Raw genomic sequence first — 16,199 nt, forward strand, 5'->3', positions numbered from 1 at the left:
TGAATGGAGTAATCTGCAGGCCACTGACCCTAGCCGCAGGTTGTATTCATTGCTTGTTAAAATGGTCAGATAATGGATAGACGCAGACCCATGAAGGTATTAGCAACATTTCATACAACCTGTTCATACAGCATGTCCAGTTTAAGCTTTACAATAATCAAGTCATGGGGTATCCTGACCAATCCACGAGCACAAAGCCATGATGACTATTATAAAAACCTTTTGAAAGACTGTATGAAAATATAAAATATACATGTGCTTGAAATTAGGGCGCATTATGTGGGCCAGAAGAAAACATAAACACAAAAACAACAACAAAAATAAAAATAAAAACAAACAAACGGACACACAAACAAACAAACAAACAAACAGAACCTTGCTTTGATAATAGACCCTACAGTCTACATTTCTACATTACCAAATACGTTAACAAACAACAACACATTGCATTAATAAATATCCTTGTGAAATACCCTGGTTTAAAAGCAAAAACTACAATAATTGTTTTTATCAAACTTGCTGATGGAGCTGACTGAAGTGTAAATAATTTCACCAATGATTGTGTCTGAGCTGACGTTAGCTTATTATTTGCGTTGTTTCTTGATCCCTAACACATTAGTGCCGTTGAAACGGAAAATTGTTTTGAATGAATGCCTAGATCATTTATCAATATCATTTGTTTAGAGGCGAATATAGATGCAACACGCGGATGATGGCATAGGCATGTATGTGACCGTACACCACGAATGAGCCGTATATATATCATAAGCTTTAAAATGGTTTATCACTTGACTTCAAACGCTATTCAGAAGCGGGGTTATATTGTTTGTTAAACTCTGCACCTTCAACAAAATGGTACCTTTTTCGGTTCTACATGTGTCTCTTTTTCCACACGTGGTAGTCATTTCAAATTATCCCCAAGTTAACGGGGTTCAGGAATGTGTTCTCATGGCTAATTGTTGATTATACATACCTAGACAAAATACAATCCTTTGTAACCTACCACTTGAACAGGATTTAGCCAAAGCAAACAAAGACCAGAGCTATTAAAAGTTCTATAGCCATCTAAGGTAGAAGCTTATTATCCTCTTCATCAATATGATTATTGATTGGTTTAAAATGTGTTTGTCTGGCGCTATCAAAATGAGATAAATGTCGCACCAACTTGAGGTACCTACGACCTTCATGCACTTTGTACACTGTAACTCAAATAAAATTCGCCGACCATACGGCTTATTCGTGGTGTATGGCCACATATACGATCGAACGAGAGTTCGACTAGTGATTGCATGATAATTAAATAAATATGCTGCGTTCAGCATCCGCATCAACATCAGTATCAGTAATCATCAGATTAATAAGTGTTTGTAGGTTAAATGGTTTATTTATGCATATGCATTATACGTCATGTACTACAATTACCGTAATCATACCACCTGCCGGTGATTAGCTTGGATTATACTAAATGTTGAATTCAACACTTTTGTTTCCATTCATAACCAATAATGACAAATGTCATTGTGTTTTTATTTTACTGGTATTAACAGATATGTGATTATTACATATATAGACAATGTACTCTTACTTTTTCGTAAACAATAAATTGTCTACCCCTTCAATATATCAGAAGACTAAAGGATCAGAAGAAGCCTATGGTTGTTTGTGCTAATGTTTTGAGCAGATTTCTGGTGTGACTTTAAAATATCGTATGTTCAAATTATATCGCTACCTGAATTTCGTACTCCTCGCGCATCAATGGTTAAATCAGTTCCCTCGTCGCAGTATCATCACGAGTACGATAATGACAGAGTTAATTATGTGCCTGAAGCTATATCTTACAATCTGTATGTATCGCTAGAAAGCTTTAAAACAATTTAGAACATACACCCGATGGCTAATTGAAGCAAGCGATGGATGACTATACAGATACGCACATGAGTCTAGTTGATGTGTGAAACACTGACATACTGTCAGCAAAACAAATTGGGCAAGAAAATGTAAGGTACAAATCATATTGTATAATAATTATATGGTATGCATAAGAGGCAATTAATCTATCATGATGTATATTAGTTGCGACAGTTTCTTGGAAATTTCACAAAATTGAATATGAATAAACATTAAAATGTTGTTTCCCAAAAGGGTTGCTATTGTGAGGGCGGCTGAGATGGGCTACATTTTGACGCTCTGGTGCATTAAGGTGGTTTGTAGCAGAGGTACAGAAATGGGATTTTATTGAGAAAGACGCTTTATAAAAATGTGTTAAAAATTATCAAAACTTGACTTTGCTTATAGCCGAACGTCAGACCAGAACTGACGAGTCTAATTGATATTGTACGACGGTCATTCAAAAAGTTCTACCTGCATCGTCACATCACTGTTATCTTACGTGTCAAGATATTGAAACTACCCGTGATTATACTCTTGGCTACAAATTGAAAGTTCTTTGATGAAAAGGTGATGTTTGGTTAAAGCAAATACCGATTTGGTACGTCGGAAACTGTTAAAAACGTGTGTTTGGTAAGCATCATATTGTAGCTTTGGAAAATCGCCAGCCATAAGAAGAGTGTATGCATTTCAAGATGCATTGATCCAACTGCTTACGATACATAGTTTGTGCCTATCTGAGCTCCATGACATATGCCTGGGACAAAACAAACTAAAACATGCTAGTGAATGTTGCCAGATTTCAACGAAACCATGCACGTTTAAAGGTTATTTGTAATTGTGTCTTTATTTTAAGCAATGGATACATGTTGATGTGGAAATACGATGTTCAGTTTGTTAATAATCTTGTATGTACGTACTTACAAAATACAAAAAAAAATGTGCACACGGTTTATTTGAATTTGACTTACGACCCAATTAATACGACTTTAACCAACAAGTACTCACCCAATCGAAGTCAACCACCTACAATCATAACTATCGTATTTCCCGATGTATTATCGTCCTAATGTGCACGTGCTCGCATATATGCCCACTTTGATTTTTTTCCTTTATAATGATTTACCTTTTTGCTCCTTTGCTATCCGACTGATATGAATTGACTTGTCCCTGATTCAACATAGCCAGTCTCGCGTCATGTCCTGTATTGTGTTGTGATGTTTTGTTTTCCCCACCATCTCTCAATTTATCCCTCATTAGGTAAAGGTGGGGCCAGCCTTGAAGTCCTTTTGGGCTTATTTGGCCTCTCCTTCTTATGTTTTCCCCCTTCCATGGCAACTGTCTATCATTTACATGATACTGATATTTTGATTTAAAATTATTTTTGTATTAATTATAGTTTATTACCCAACTCATATTGAGTGTACTTGCTTAAAATGCAATCTTACAAAGTGTATCGTGTTTTAATTTATTATACTGTATTATTTATTATTCATTTTCTATTATTGTTGTTGCTATGTAAGATGGAAAAGCATATGTGAATAAACTACTTTGAATTGAATTGAATTGAATTGAATTGAACATGTAACGGTTTTGTTGTGCAAAAATATACCAGTGAAACTGTACTATCTGTAAGCATTAGGTATTAATTAAATTATTTTAACAAAAATAAAGCAATTTAAATAATTTTTTATTATTTATTTTTCAGGCAAAGATGTTTTTAGAGATGCCTTTGTCTTTTGAATGTCATGTGATTCACTCAGATTATAGTCACCAGTGCGTCTATGTTGTCAACCTTTGAGAAGATTACGTAGGATTTGGTTATTCATACAGTAGTTTACAACAACTCTTTACGGATTAGTATGAATCAAGCATTTGTGGAAAGTGATATAAAGGATTTGATTTTGATGTATAGCGTAACAAATGCCCTATTCCAAAATTTGCTGTAAGAACAGCAACAATATGCATATCTAATGTTACAGATTTATTTTTGTAAGCCACGATTACTCGTGCATATGACTCAATCGGGAGCAAACTAGAGACGGTTTGACATAAGAGGCGAGAACTAGGATCACTTCTCCAATACATCGCTTCAAGTGAATCAACATTTAACACATTCCACTCTGGTCAAAGTTCTGCAAGATCATTAGCTTGGCTCGGCAGCTGATATAAACAATACCAAGCAGAACACATTGACCATCGCACGGCCGGTGATATAAGATTCCCCCAAGTTACACGATTATTACAGAATAGATCAGTCAATCATAAAATCACTTTATTGAGAGCTCACTCATGAAATTAGGCAGAAACCAGAAAATGAGAACAGTATCATTCCCGTGAGTTGTGAGTTCTTTGGGTAAGAGTATTGAAAACTCGTAACAGTTTAAAAAAAGAAAACCCATCGGGAAACAATTTGCAATCTTGCTACCCAAACTTAAAATTCGTGTGTAAGATTACAGCGGAAATAAGAAACCTTGGAAAAGAGTAAATCAAATTGAAGAAGCAAAACAAATAATATTGATCTTGCATATTTAACTTTTAGGTTGTCAAGAACACGTTGTCATAATTTCATGCTAGGGACACACTCTAATTGGTTCCTAAAGATTTAATATGCTCCATTTGACCACTCTACATTGTTTTGAAGGAATTGTGATCTAAATATCTCTGATATCCTAGGATACTTTAAGTGCCCACATATTAGTTTACTGTCAAAGTTAGCAATATTTGACCCGTGAATGTCACAGTTAAGTACCACAATCACAAAATATGACGGTGAAGTTAGTTCTTTCAAGATAAATAGCCAAACGGTAAATAGCATGCATTCAAAAAGAACGCATCGATGGGTAAAAATGATGTTGACACTCAAGAGTTTACGACAATAATTGGTCCATTAAATGGTACAAACCTACGTAGTAAAAAACTGCAAGAAAAACGGACATGTTTGGCTTTATTTCTAACAAAAGTGACTTTTATTGGCAACACGGCTGTTTGATGGTATGTAAAAATGGTTCAGTTTAAAGTTGAACAATGATGGCGCTATTTATCTAAAATCTTGTCTGTATCTTTACAAGGGGTAGACACTTGTAAACTGATACTAGAGCATCAGCAAACAGACTAACAAATGACAGGATAATTAAAAAAAAATATATATGAAATGTAAGGTAGAACTCATATAATTTGGATACTTTAAATTAAATATATATGTAAATAGCGCCCCCAATTTGCCCATAAATGCACAGTTTATAGAATTACAATTACTACCAAAAAGCAGAAAACATGAATATTTTGATATAGAAACGAAAATCTATGTTCAAAATTGCTACACAATGTATACAATTTATTAATGTGATACCTGTTGGTATATTCAGGTCTAGAATTGAACATTATAATAATGTTTTGTTAGAAATATTAATAAATGATCAGATCACATCAAACAACCGTGGCAATTAATGGAATATGATATTTATTAGTAGAGAAACCAATGATGACTTAAATTGGTGACGTATGACGATTAGGTTGTCACAAAATTAAAAGAAAACAACTACGAAACTGTTGGTGAAATTAATATATGAAATGTTAAATATATCCGCAAAAAACTTGATTCTGCTTATAGCCAAACGTCAGACCAGAACTGACGAGTCTAATTGATATTGTACGACTGTCATTCAAAAAGTTCTACCAGCATCGTCACATCACTGTTATCTTACGTGTCAGGATATTGAAACTACCCGTGATTATACTCTTGGCTACAAATTGAAAGTTATTTGATGAAAAGGTGATTTTTGGTTAAAGCAAATACCGATTTGGTACGTCGGAAACTGTTAAAAACGGGTGTTTGGTAAGCATCATATTTTAGCTTTGGAAAATCGCCAGCCATAAGAGTGTTTTCAAGATGCATTTATCCAACTGCTTACGATAAATAGTTTGTGCCTATCTGAGCTCCATGAAATATGCCTGGGACTTCAAAACAAACTAAAATACATTTTATATGAGAGTAAAACATCGAAGAGTTCAACAGACACACAAATGCTAGTGAATGTTGCCAGATTTCAACTAAACCATGCACATTTAAAGGTTATTTGTAATTGTGTCTTTATATAAAGGCACACATAAAAATAACAGATGTAGAAATAGGAGTATAAACTGGCCAGTAGATACCAAATGTAGTCCTACTAATTCATGACACATTGGATGGCCTGGGGGAAAGTTTGCCCATATTTGCAAGACTATCCTTGCCTTCAAGGTGAAAGAAACCTACTCATGTTACTCTCTGGCCATGGTCTGGTCTGATGTCAGATCTAACCCAGGGAAAGATGACATTCCAATATTCCCTTTTAAGCAATGGATGCATGTTGATGAGGAAATACGATGTTCAGTTTGTTAATAACCTTGTATGTACTTACAAAATACAAAAAAAAATACTCACCCAATCGAAGTCAACAACCTAATGTACAAGGTACTATCTGTAAACATTAGGTATTGATTAAATTATTTTAACAAAAATAAAGCAATTTAAATAATGTTTTATTTTTCTTTCAGGCAAAGATGTTTTTAGAGACGTTTTTTTCTTTGAATGTCATGTGATTCACCCAGATTATAGTCACCAGTGCGTCTATGTTGTCAACCTTTGAGAAGATTAGGATTTGGTTCTCGTGTGTAAAAAAAAGCTGTTATTCACACAGTAGTTTACAACAACTCTTTACGGATTAGTATGAATCAAGCATTTGTGCAAAGTGATATAAAGGATTTGATTATGAAACAAATGCCCTATTCCAAAATTTGCTGTAGGAACAGCAACAATATGCATATCTAATGTTACAGATTTATTTTTGTAAGCCAAGCATACTGTAGTTACTGTCCGTTTTCCAATACACAATACACAGTGCTCTTACCATTGACGCGTAACCTCTACAAATAGTGTATGTTAGAAGTATGGGTAATTGCCTAGTTAACGTCTCTGTGTGAAAAATAACCGCCAATATTAAAAGTACGAGTACTCTTCTAAAATTCTAGAAAAATAGTTTTGTAACATGTCCTAAATTTTTAGCTAATTTAGATGTTTGGAAATATTCGCACTTTGGTGTTTTAGTGTATGTTATAGGTAATAGTACATTGCCTAGTTAACGTCACTGTGTGAAAAATAACCGGCCAATATTTAAAGTACTCTTCTGAAATTCTCGAAAATATAGTTTTGTAACATGTCCTAAATTTTTAGCTAATTTAGGTGTTTGGAAATATTTGCACTTTGGTGTTTTAGGAAGGATATGTAAACGACAGATGACACCAACAAATGTGAAGAAATTATTTCCAAACCGTGTTACGGCCCACAGCCATTATGTTTCTCATTTTCAAGAATGTTAACAATATGTACAGTATTGTCTCATTTCGTGAACAAAGGCCACACAGTAATTGTTACCTTGCGTTTGCTTTATAATCGTTCACCCAACTGAAACTATAATACCAGCTCATTGCTCATTACACAGGTAAAGCAGAAACATGTGTGTGTGTGTGGGGGGGGGTGTGTGTGTGGATTTAACCAGAGAAGATATGATGTAACATAGTTGAGCTGTTTTCAATGAGTGTTATCTTGGTTTAATAGCTTTTAATGGGGTTTAAGTCCTGTAGACATGACTGCATCATGGATTACTTGTGTATATGGCTCAACCGGGAGCATACTAGAGACGGTTTGATATAAGAGGCGAGAACTAGGATCACTAATCCAATATATCGCTTCAAGTGAATCAACATTTAACACATTCCACTCTGGTCAAAGTCCTGCAAGATCAATAGCTTGGCTCGGCAGCTGATATAAACAATACCAAGCAGAACACATTGACCATCGCACGGCCGGTGATATAAGATTCCCCCAAGTTACACGATTATTACAGAATAGATCAGTCAATCATAAAATCACTTTATTGAGAGCTCACTCATGAAATTAGGCAGAAACCAGAAAATGAGAACAGTATCATTCCCGTGAGTTGTTTTCAACCGGTTCATACCATGAAAGTACGGATAACCATTAGGGACCATTAGCGCTGATGGCAACGCAATATACGTATTTTTCTTTTCCTCGTTGTTATTGTGCATTCATGAAGTTTAGCGAAGTATATTCTTACATCAATGATTGAAACATCTTCTTTAAATCCCATCCAAGTTGTATAATATGAGATTAGACAAATACCAATGATGTGTGCGATATTCTTACTAAGAATTATACCTAAATTACTAAATGTAATATTCACTTTACTTATCACTATTATCATAATAATGGTAAAAAATACTGTCATATAATTGCAACAACGTAATACACATTATTATCTTTTATAAACAAGTGTGTAGTGTTCATTCGGTGGTTCTTAAGATACTTGGAAACAGATAAAAGATGTAGAACGTATAAATCGAAGTAGTTTGACAGGTTTATGATTGTCAAATGACTCTTTGGACACTGGATTGGTTTAGTTAAAAAAACCGAAAAAACAAACTTGCACTACGCCTAAAGCTATGCATGTATATAATACAATCAAACATCAGATCGATTTAAGTTATTTACGAAACGGGACCTGATAACAGAATGTATCATCCAGATCATATTGGCGAGCACCAATACATGTATAGTCCAATGCAATATCATTGTATGGGCCCATACCTTTAAGCGTTCGCATTGTGGGTATGGGTAATAATTTTTGTTTTTGTTTGTTTGTTTGTTTGTATGTATGTTTGTTTGTTTGTTTGTTTGTTTGTTTGTTTGTTTGTTTGTATAATGGTTTGTACTGATCAGGAACTTGCAGCTTGCTCTTTGGGTAAGAGTATTGAAAACTCGTAACAGTTTAAAAAAAGAAGACCAATCGGGAAACATTTTGCAAGCTTGCTACCCAAACTTAAAATTCGTAAGATAACAGCGGAAATAAGAAGTCTAGGAAAAAAGTAAATCAAATTGAAGAAGCAATACAAATGATATTTAATCTAGCATCTATAACTTCTAAGTTGTCAAGAACACGTTGTCATAATTTCATGCTTGGGACACACTTTAAGTGGTTCCTAAAGATTTAATATGCTCCATTTAACCACTCTACATTGTTTTGAAGGAATTGTGATCTAAATATCTCTGATATCCTAGGATACTTTAAGTGCCCACATATTAGTTTACTGTCAAAGTTAGCAATATTTGACCTGTGAATGTCACAGTTAGGTACCACAATCACAAAATATGACGGGGAAGTTAGTTCTTTCAAGATAATTAGGCAAAAGGTAAATAGCATGCATTTAAATAGAACGCATCGATGGGTGAAAATTATGTCGACGTTTTTGACACGCAAGAGTTTACGACAATAATTGGTCCATCAAATGGTACAAACCTACGTAATATAAAACTGTAAGAAAAAAGGACACATGTGCCTTTATTTCTAACAGAAATGACTTTTATTGGCAACACGGTTGTTTGGTGGCATGTAAAACTGATTCAGTTTAAAGTTGAACAATGATGGCGCTATTTATCTAAAATCTTGTCTGTATCTTTACAAGTTGCAAACACTTGATACTACATGTAGAGCATCAGTAAACAGACTAACAAATGACAGGGGAATTTTCAAAAAAAATATATCATGAAATGTAAGGTAGAACTCATATTATTTGGATACTTTAAATTAAAGATATATGTAAATAGCGCCCTCAATTTGCCCATAAATGCACAGTTTATAGAATTACAATTATTGCAAAAAAAGCAGAAAACATGAATATTTTGATATAGAAACGAAAATCTATGTTAAAATTGCTACAAAATGCATGTGTATATACAATTTATTAGTGTGATAGCTGTTGGTATATTCAGGTCTAGGATTGAACATTATAATAATGTTTTGTTAGAAATATTAATAAATGATCACATCAAACAACCGTGGCAATTAATGGAATATGATATTTATTAGCAAAGAAAGCAATGATGACTGAAATTGGTGACGTATGACGATTAAGTTGTCACAAAATGAAAAGAAAACAACTGCGAAACTGTTGGTGAAATTAATATATGAATACTAAATGAAATTCTTAATATCAGCATATCTGAAATTGTTCAATGTCAGTAACACTTTTAAGTGTTACTGAGACAGGCAATGAGACAGCATACATTCAAAAGTCTTTGCATTGTAATCATGGTAATCGTTAGACATTATTGGCCCTGTTAATTACGGCGTATTTGTTTTTGTATGTCAGAAGAACTTTATGAAATTAATATGTCTTTCTTTCTTTCTTTCTTTCTTTCTCTCTTTCTTTCTTTCTTTCTTTCCTTCTTTCTTTCTTTCTTTCTTTTATTTCTTTCTTTTATTTCTTTCTTTATTTTTTCTTTTCTTTTTGTCTTTTTTCTGTCTGTCTCTTTCTTTCTTTCTTTCCTTCTTTCTTTCTTTCCTTCTTTCTTTCGCATTTGTTTTCAAACCACTCGTGAGCTTTGATACAAGCCTTTCTCTTTTTGTTGGCCTAACAAACGCGCGTGCAAAATGACAATAGAACTGGGTCATACATGTTATGTGCCTACCATATTTGAATACTTTGTTAATTATTTGGAAGTGAGTTTACTACCTGTATCGAAAAAGGAGAGCTATTATAAAAAAAATAAACAAGTTGGTCTGTAGATTGATTGAGTTTTCGTCGACACACAGTGCTCCAGGAGCACTATAACATTGTTGCCATTAGTTAGGGCTTAGCGATGTGTTGGTTTTAAAGGAAGATTTAAGGAAGATTTTATTTTAAACTCTAATAGTGACCCGCAGGTCAAATTGCTAGAATTGTACATTAAACACAACTAAACAGCAACATTGAAACAAACAACTATACAAACATCCAATCCAACCCAACCCCACCCCCAGTAGGCAATGATGATAAAGTGCCTTGCCCAAGGACACAACACGTTGGCACGAGCGGGGCTCGAACTCACAACCTATGTATTATGAGTCGGGCGCCTTATCCACTCGGCCACACGTGCTTAATCTTTGGAGTGAAGGAGAAGGTGGTTTTAGCTCTAATTATTTACCCAGGATGGAATCGAGACTGCGGGACAGTCTACTTTTTAATAATTATATTTTTAAAACACTACTGTCTTGTTATCGCCCTTAACTTCATCTTAATGTGCGTAAATAAACTTTTTTTTTCTGTTAAAATATTGTAAATATGATTTAAAAAGATCTGAAACTATATGCGTGTTTATAACGGCTCCGTTTGTGAAGTCTTTATAATAAAGAAACCAAATTACTATCCGGCTAACTCTTAACATACAGTATATACTATACTCCGCCAAAGATTTACATACTTAAGGCGATATAATACCCTGATTTTCATCAGTACCCATCTTCTTTTTGTTGTTGCAAATTTATGAAGTATATAAATATGTTCATCATCTCATGTCCTGAACTTATAAAATATCTCTACATACAAAGTGGTTTTAAACCATTTTAGAAAATCATTGTAGCCCTATATATTTTTTTGTTTACTGTGTCCTGGTAACTGAGATGTGTGTTTCATAACAAACCATAATTTATTCTATTGAACATGTCCAAGTAGAATACATGAATAGAATACATTAAATCCTTTGTTATACTATCTATATAAATGTACTCACTGATTATAACACTGAATAAATTAAATAGGCCTAATCTCTTCCACATAGACAATTTAATACTACTCCATGTATGTATCTTCTATAATGTGTTGTTAGGAAAAGAGATTAAAAAAAAGGCTATAAGGTCATCAAAGGTCAGGTTATAGGTCAATTGGTTCAGGTCAAATTCAGGCATCAATTTTGAATACATGTGATAGTCTGTGATATCATACATGTCATAATGAGGCATCAATTTTGATAATTTGTCTGTTAGTGGATATATAATGGAAATGTGTGAGGTGGATATACTCAAATACCTTGGGATGTATTTGGTGAGTACAATTTAAATTGCCTAGTTGAGATGGATTGGGCAAATAAATATAAAATAGTTACCAAAATCACAAAAATGAAGCTTACGGAAAACTACCTAATATGGTGGTATAGGTGACAAAAATAAAATAAAATCTTTTTCAACATTGCTGTAGTGTGGTTGTGGTAACCTGTTACCTATGGCTTAGTTTCAGTGACATAGTGTCGCAAGTTCAAAATACAAAATATAGCTCGACATTGAAAATAGAAGCATTTTAACCGGTTCGTTTTTGATAGTTGTGGAGCACCAAGTTCATGAAGTCATAAAAGAAATCAGGGACCACTTATTCCCATTTTACATATCAACATTATTTCCCTAATGTGTTAGCAACACATATCCAAAATTTTAACGAAATCCGTTGATAGTAAGCTTTCCAAAATGAAGTGAATTTAAAACATCAGTGATGTACCACTTTTTGGCTTATACCATTAGAAACATGTACCCGTCATTGATACTGATGCCACCAATTGAACGAGAAGATTTGCCCCTTCATTTTGCATACCACTTTGTCCAATTTCTTTTTCTCATTTCTTAAAAAAAAAAAAAAAATGCAATGGGTGTAGTACCCCCTTAAGAATAATAACAAACGGTACTTACCACACATTAGTGATAATAACCTCAATCCATAAAGTACAATCAGGGCTGCTACAAATTCTTCTCACTGTTGAATTCCACCAGTGTTTATAAATTAGCTCAACTACAACCCCAGCTAGCAAGTATACCAGAATAATCACACCGTCTGGATCACGTCAACAACCTGTGGGGAGATGTGTACAATATGCTACTTGTTATTAAAACAGATATTCCAACTGCATTTCAGAGTAAGTAACACTGTACATTCTACACTGACGAGTTGTGTAGATAATTTTCAGAGAGGTAATCTGTCGTGCGTCGTTTATACTGCCAATGAGCAACACTGACAGATGTCTATACTGCTCATGATTCCATGAAATTTACGGCACTACTTTTGAGCAAAAAGTGTCAAACATTATTAGTAACACTACTATTGGTAGCAGGTTGAACATCATGAGAGAGGGTTGGGAAGTGGTACAAATGGCAATGCGTTAGTTGGATCTGTACACACAGTCTAAATAATGCAGTGGCGGATCTAAACCAATGCGGGTGGGAAAGTTGAGAAAAATTTGTAAAATTGAAACAAAAATGGTCTCAAAGCGGTCATCCCGTCGCACAAGAAAGTATGACCTCCTAACTTGTGTGACAATCGTTTGCCAGCGAAGTGGTTACATAACTCCCTGGTAACTAAATCACGCATGTGTTAGTATTGGTAGTACATGCGTAGACTTAATTTTGCGATCATTTCGATCGTGGTGCAGAACTCAAAAGCGTGATGCAGTTGACATAGTGATAATCGGATTACGCGTAACACTTCGCTGGCGAATATATATTAAAAATAATTTCTGCACCGGGGTGACACTGCTTCTAAGACTTGGGTCAATATTCCTATTCTGGGCCCTTTTCACATATCCCACGATTAAGAAGATATGAACCCCCGGGTTACAAATGGTATACCAAAATATACTGACGAAGCCCCATGGTTCAGCTTTGGTGCGGTAACCGCCGTAGTTGGTTCGAAAGAAAAGCCGAACATTTGCGAAATGAAGGCCAATTGAACAATTCCTCTCCTCTTCCTTTCCTTTCTCTTCTCTTCTCTTCTCTTCTCTTCTCTTCTCTTCTCTTCTCTTCTCTTCTCTTCTCTTCTCTTCTCTTCTCTTCTCTTCTCTCTCTTCTCTGCTCTCAATTACAATTTGAAATATCTTATTATGTTTTACACGGCTCGCTTTCATATGTATGTTTCAAAGGGCAGAGCTTGTTGTCCATAACAACACTTCAAATTAAGAAAAATGCAGATTCGAATAATGCTCTTAAAGCCATTGACATGTGTATGTGTTGCTATATTTTGTCTCGTCTCAAGTTGAGAGTAAGGTTATGTTGGATTTTGCAGTGGTAGGTTCCGCAACATAATTCCACAGGGCGGTGTATGTATAGGCGTCTAAAGGCGATTCTTCCTTGCGCTGACGATGCAACAGCGTACAACGCACTGGCATCGGATCTACAACGGCGTAATCCAGCATGGCGTTACTCTCAACTTGACTTTATCAAATCTCATGAGCTCTTGTTCATTTTCTTATAATGCCACCACTGTGTATCAAGCTGAAGGCAAATCGATATAAGGTTATATTCATGTTGTTCATCTTCGCAGTGAAAGCATAAATAACAAAACACCGTCGGAATATAAAGTAGATACAAGGACAACATTTAATGAGATATGCAGATTTTAGGGTGAGCAAATATGAACAACTGGCCAGAGGATCAGACTTGGAATGAACTACATTGGCGCGCGCATGCTGTGATCGTTCATTTCTTCGCAACAAATCAAATAATATTTGCGTATATGATGCGATGACATTTTTAATGCGATGCCTACTCTTAATCCATATTTATATTATTTCACTCCGTAGTTTATGTAGGACACACTGTATATTCTTCTTCTTATTCTGTTCTGTCTTTTTTACTTTTATTATAATTATTATCGGTTTCTACTCATTCTGCGGGCGTTTAGCGCATTTTCACTCATTTCATCTCTTTCTGCTCCTGCTGTTCATTTTTTTCTTAATCTCTTTCTCTCCGTTCTGTCTCGTTTCCTTATCTTTTTCTATACAAATACACGACCCGATATCTATAGTCACTTTTTACTCTCATAACGTATTACCCAATATGCCAGAGAATCGTCCTTGTATGATTTGAATAACACTGTATTACTCAAGGCAATATATCACAGAGGTAACGCCAAGCTTGAATGACTTATTACTCGGATTAATACACGTGTTTAACTATAGGTTATGATATACCTAGAGCACCAAAATGCGCTACTGATTGGGACAATCTACATGGTGTGTCAAGTCCACATCAATTCGAACTTTGGAGTAATGTAGACTTGCACAATACACATTGTCTACAAGGGGAACGGTTTTCGTAATGACTTCGCGAGTTTCACCATATTTTAAAATAAGTGTAACACCTCGAACAGTGCGCAACAGAAATGCGCCTTATGCATTGTATTACAAATTGCCAAAGTTGAAATAAGTTTAGAGAGCTTGATACGTCGGTTTCGCATAATAGGCCCACAGGCTATGGAAGTGTCAGATTGAATTCTTTATGTACTTTCTCTCTAATGCAGTCTGTCCATTAGAAGGAAACAAATGCAGACAAATCTATAGCAAGCAAAAAGTTACCAACATTTCATGAAATATCATGGATGTCGAGAATACAATCGTGAAACTTTGTTCTGTCGCCTTTAGCTCGCCAGTATCGATTGCTTTGCGGATTATGTTCAATCAGTGTAGTGAGAATACCATGGTGTATGACCGCGAGATATACTTGGGCTTGTTGAATGTTGATATGAAAGAAGGTGGAATGCAGCTACTTGTGCAATGAAGCAGCCGATAGGAAGACCACCTTGGTGTGTTGCCATTGATTCCATATAAAATCATATGATCATCTCCCAACTATTTATCATGAGTGCAAGAGAAGAAACGTCCTTCAAGGAAATGAATGAGGCTGCAGTTGCCAACAAACACACGATATTCTTTTTGGGGTTATGCTGGTCTTTTCCTATACCCGTGTTAAAATGTTGAACCTCACTCACCGCAATCAAATTTGTACACAAATATTATACTAGAACTCGGAATACTACATGACATAATTACAGAGAGAATTTTCATAATACGTCATGTTTGAAATAAAAAGAAAAGGTTTAAAGATAAAATATGTTCATTGCTGCAGATTCGGAGAGGTAAGACCTTGAATAACCATTAACGGACTCAGTAGGTAATGTGATTCAACAGACAAAGGTACAAAACACATGAAGGATAAAATCAAATGATATGATACAAGAGGATACAATGATGAACAAATAATACCAATTTAATGTGGAGAGACAAAACAGGAAATGTGCAGATTGGAACAGGAAATAACGATAGTTCGCACAGAAGTAGGAAAGTTCGATAGTAAACATAGAGCAATTTCAAGAGCCATAAAAGCAGTATTAACCAAGACTGTTACGTCACACTTCAGAGCGCTCGATTGGGTCATTCCTCTGACGACGGCTGTAGCAGTAGCAGCTTTGGCATGTTATTTCTTTTTTGTATGATTCTGGTTCATATTCAGTTTGCTTTGATCTTGATTAATAACAGATAGTACATTCCCATAACCCAATGGGGTTTCAGACCTTGGTACTTTTGAACACATTTAGCACAGTTGACCATACCTTGCTTTGGGATTGTGTGCAAATATCTGGTGTTTTCATCCTTTTATTTAACATTAAAAACATTG

At 34.9% G+C, this 16,199-nt stretch overlaps 1 protein-coding gene across 2 annotated transcripts in view; it reads right to left on the reverse strand.

Moving 5' to 3' along the window:
- The window catches only part of LOC140163051 (uncharacterized), a 396,194-nt gene that overhangs the window by 147,465 nt on the left and 232,530 nt on the right, over positions 1-16,199 (reverse strand). The window contains exon 4 of one of the 2 annotated variants that reach the window (XM_072186408.1): positions 12,444-12,603. The exons of the other annotated variant lie outside the window; for it this stretch is intronic. The gene's annotated coding sequence lies outside the window, so the exon portion shown is untranslated. The remainder of the gene's footprint in view (positions 1-12,443; positions 12,604-16,199) is intronic. 2 annotated transcript variants of the gene reach the window in all.

The sequence above is a fragment of the Amphiura filiformis genome, chromosome 10 (genome assembly GCF_039555335.1).
Source record: "Amphiura filiformis chromosome 10, Afil_fr2py, whole genome shotgun sequence".
Taxonomy (NCBI): domain Eukaryota; kingdom Metazoa; phylum Echinodermata; class Ophiuroidea; order Amphilepidida; family Amphiuridae; genus Amphiura; species Amphiura filiformis.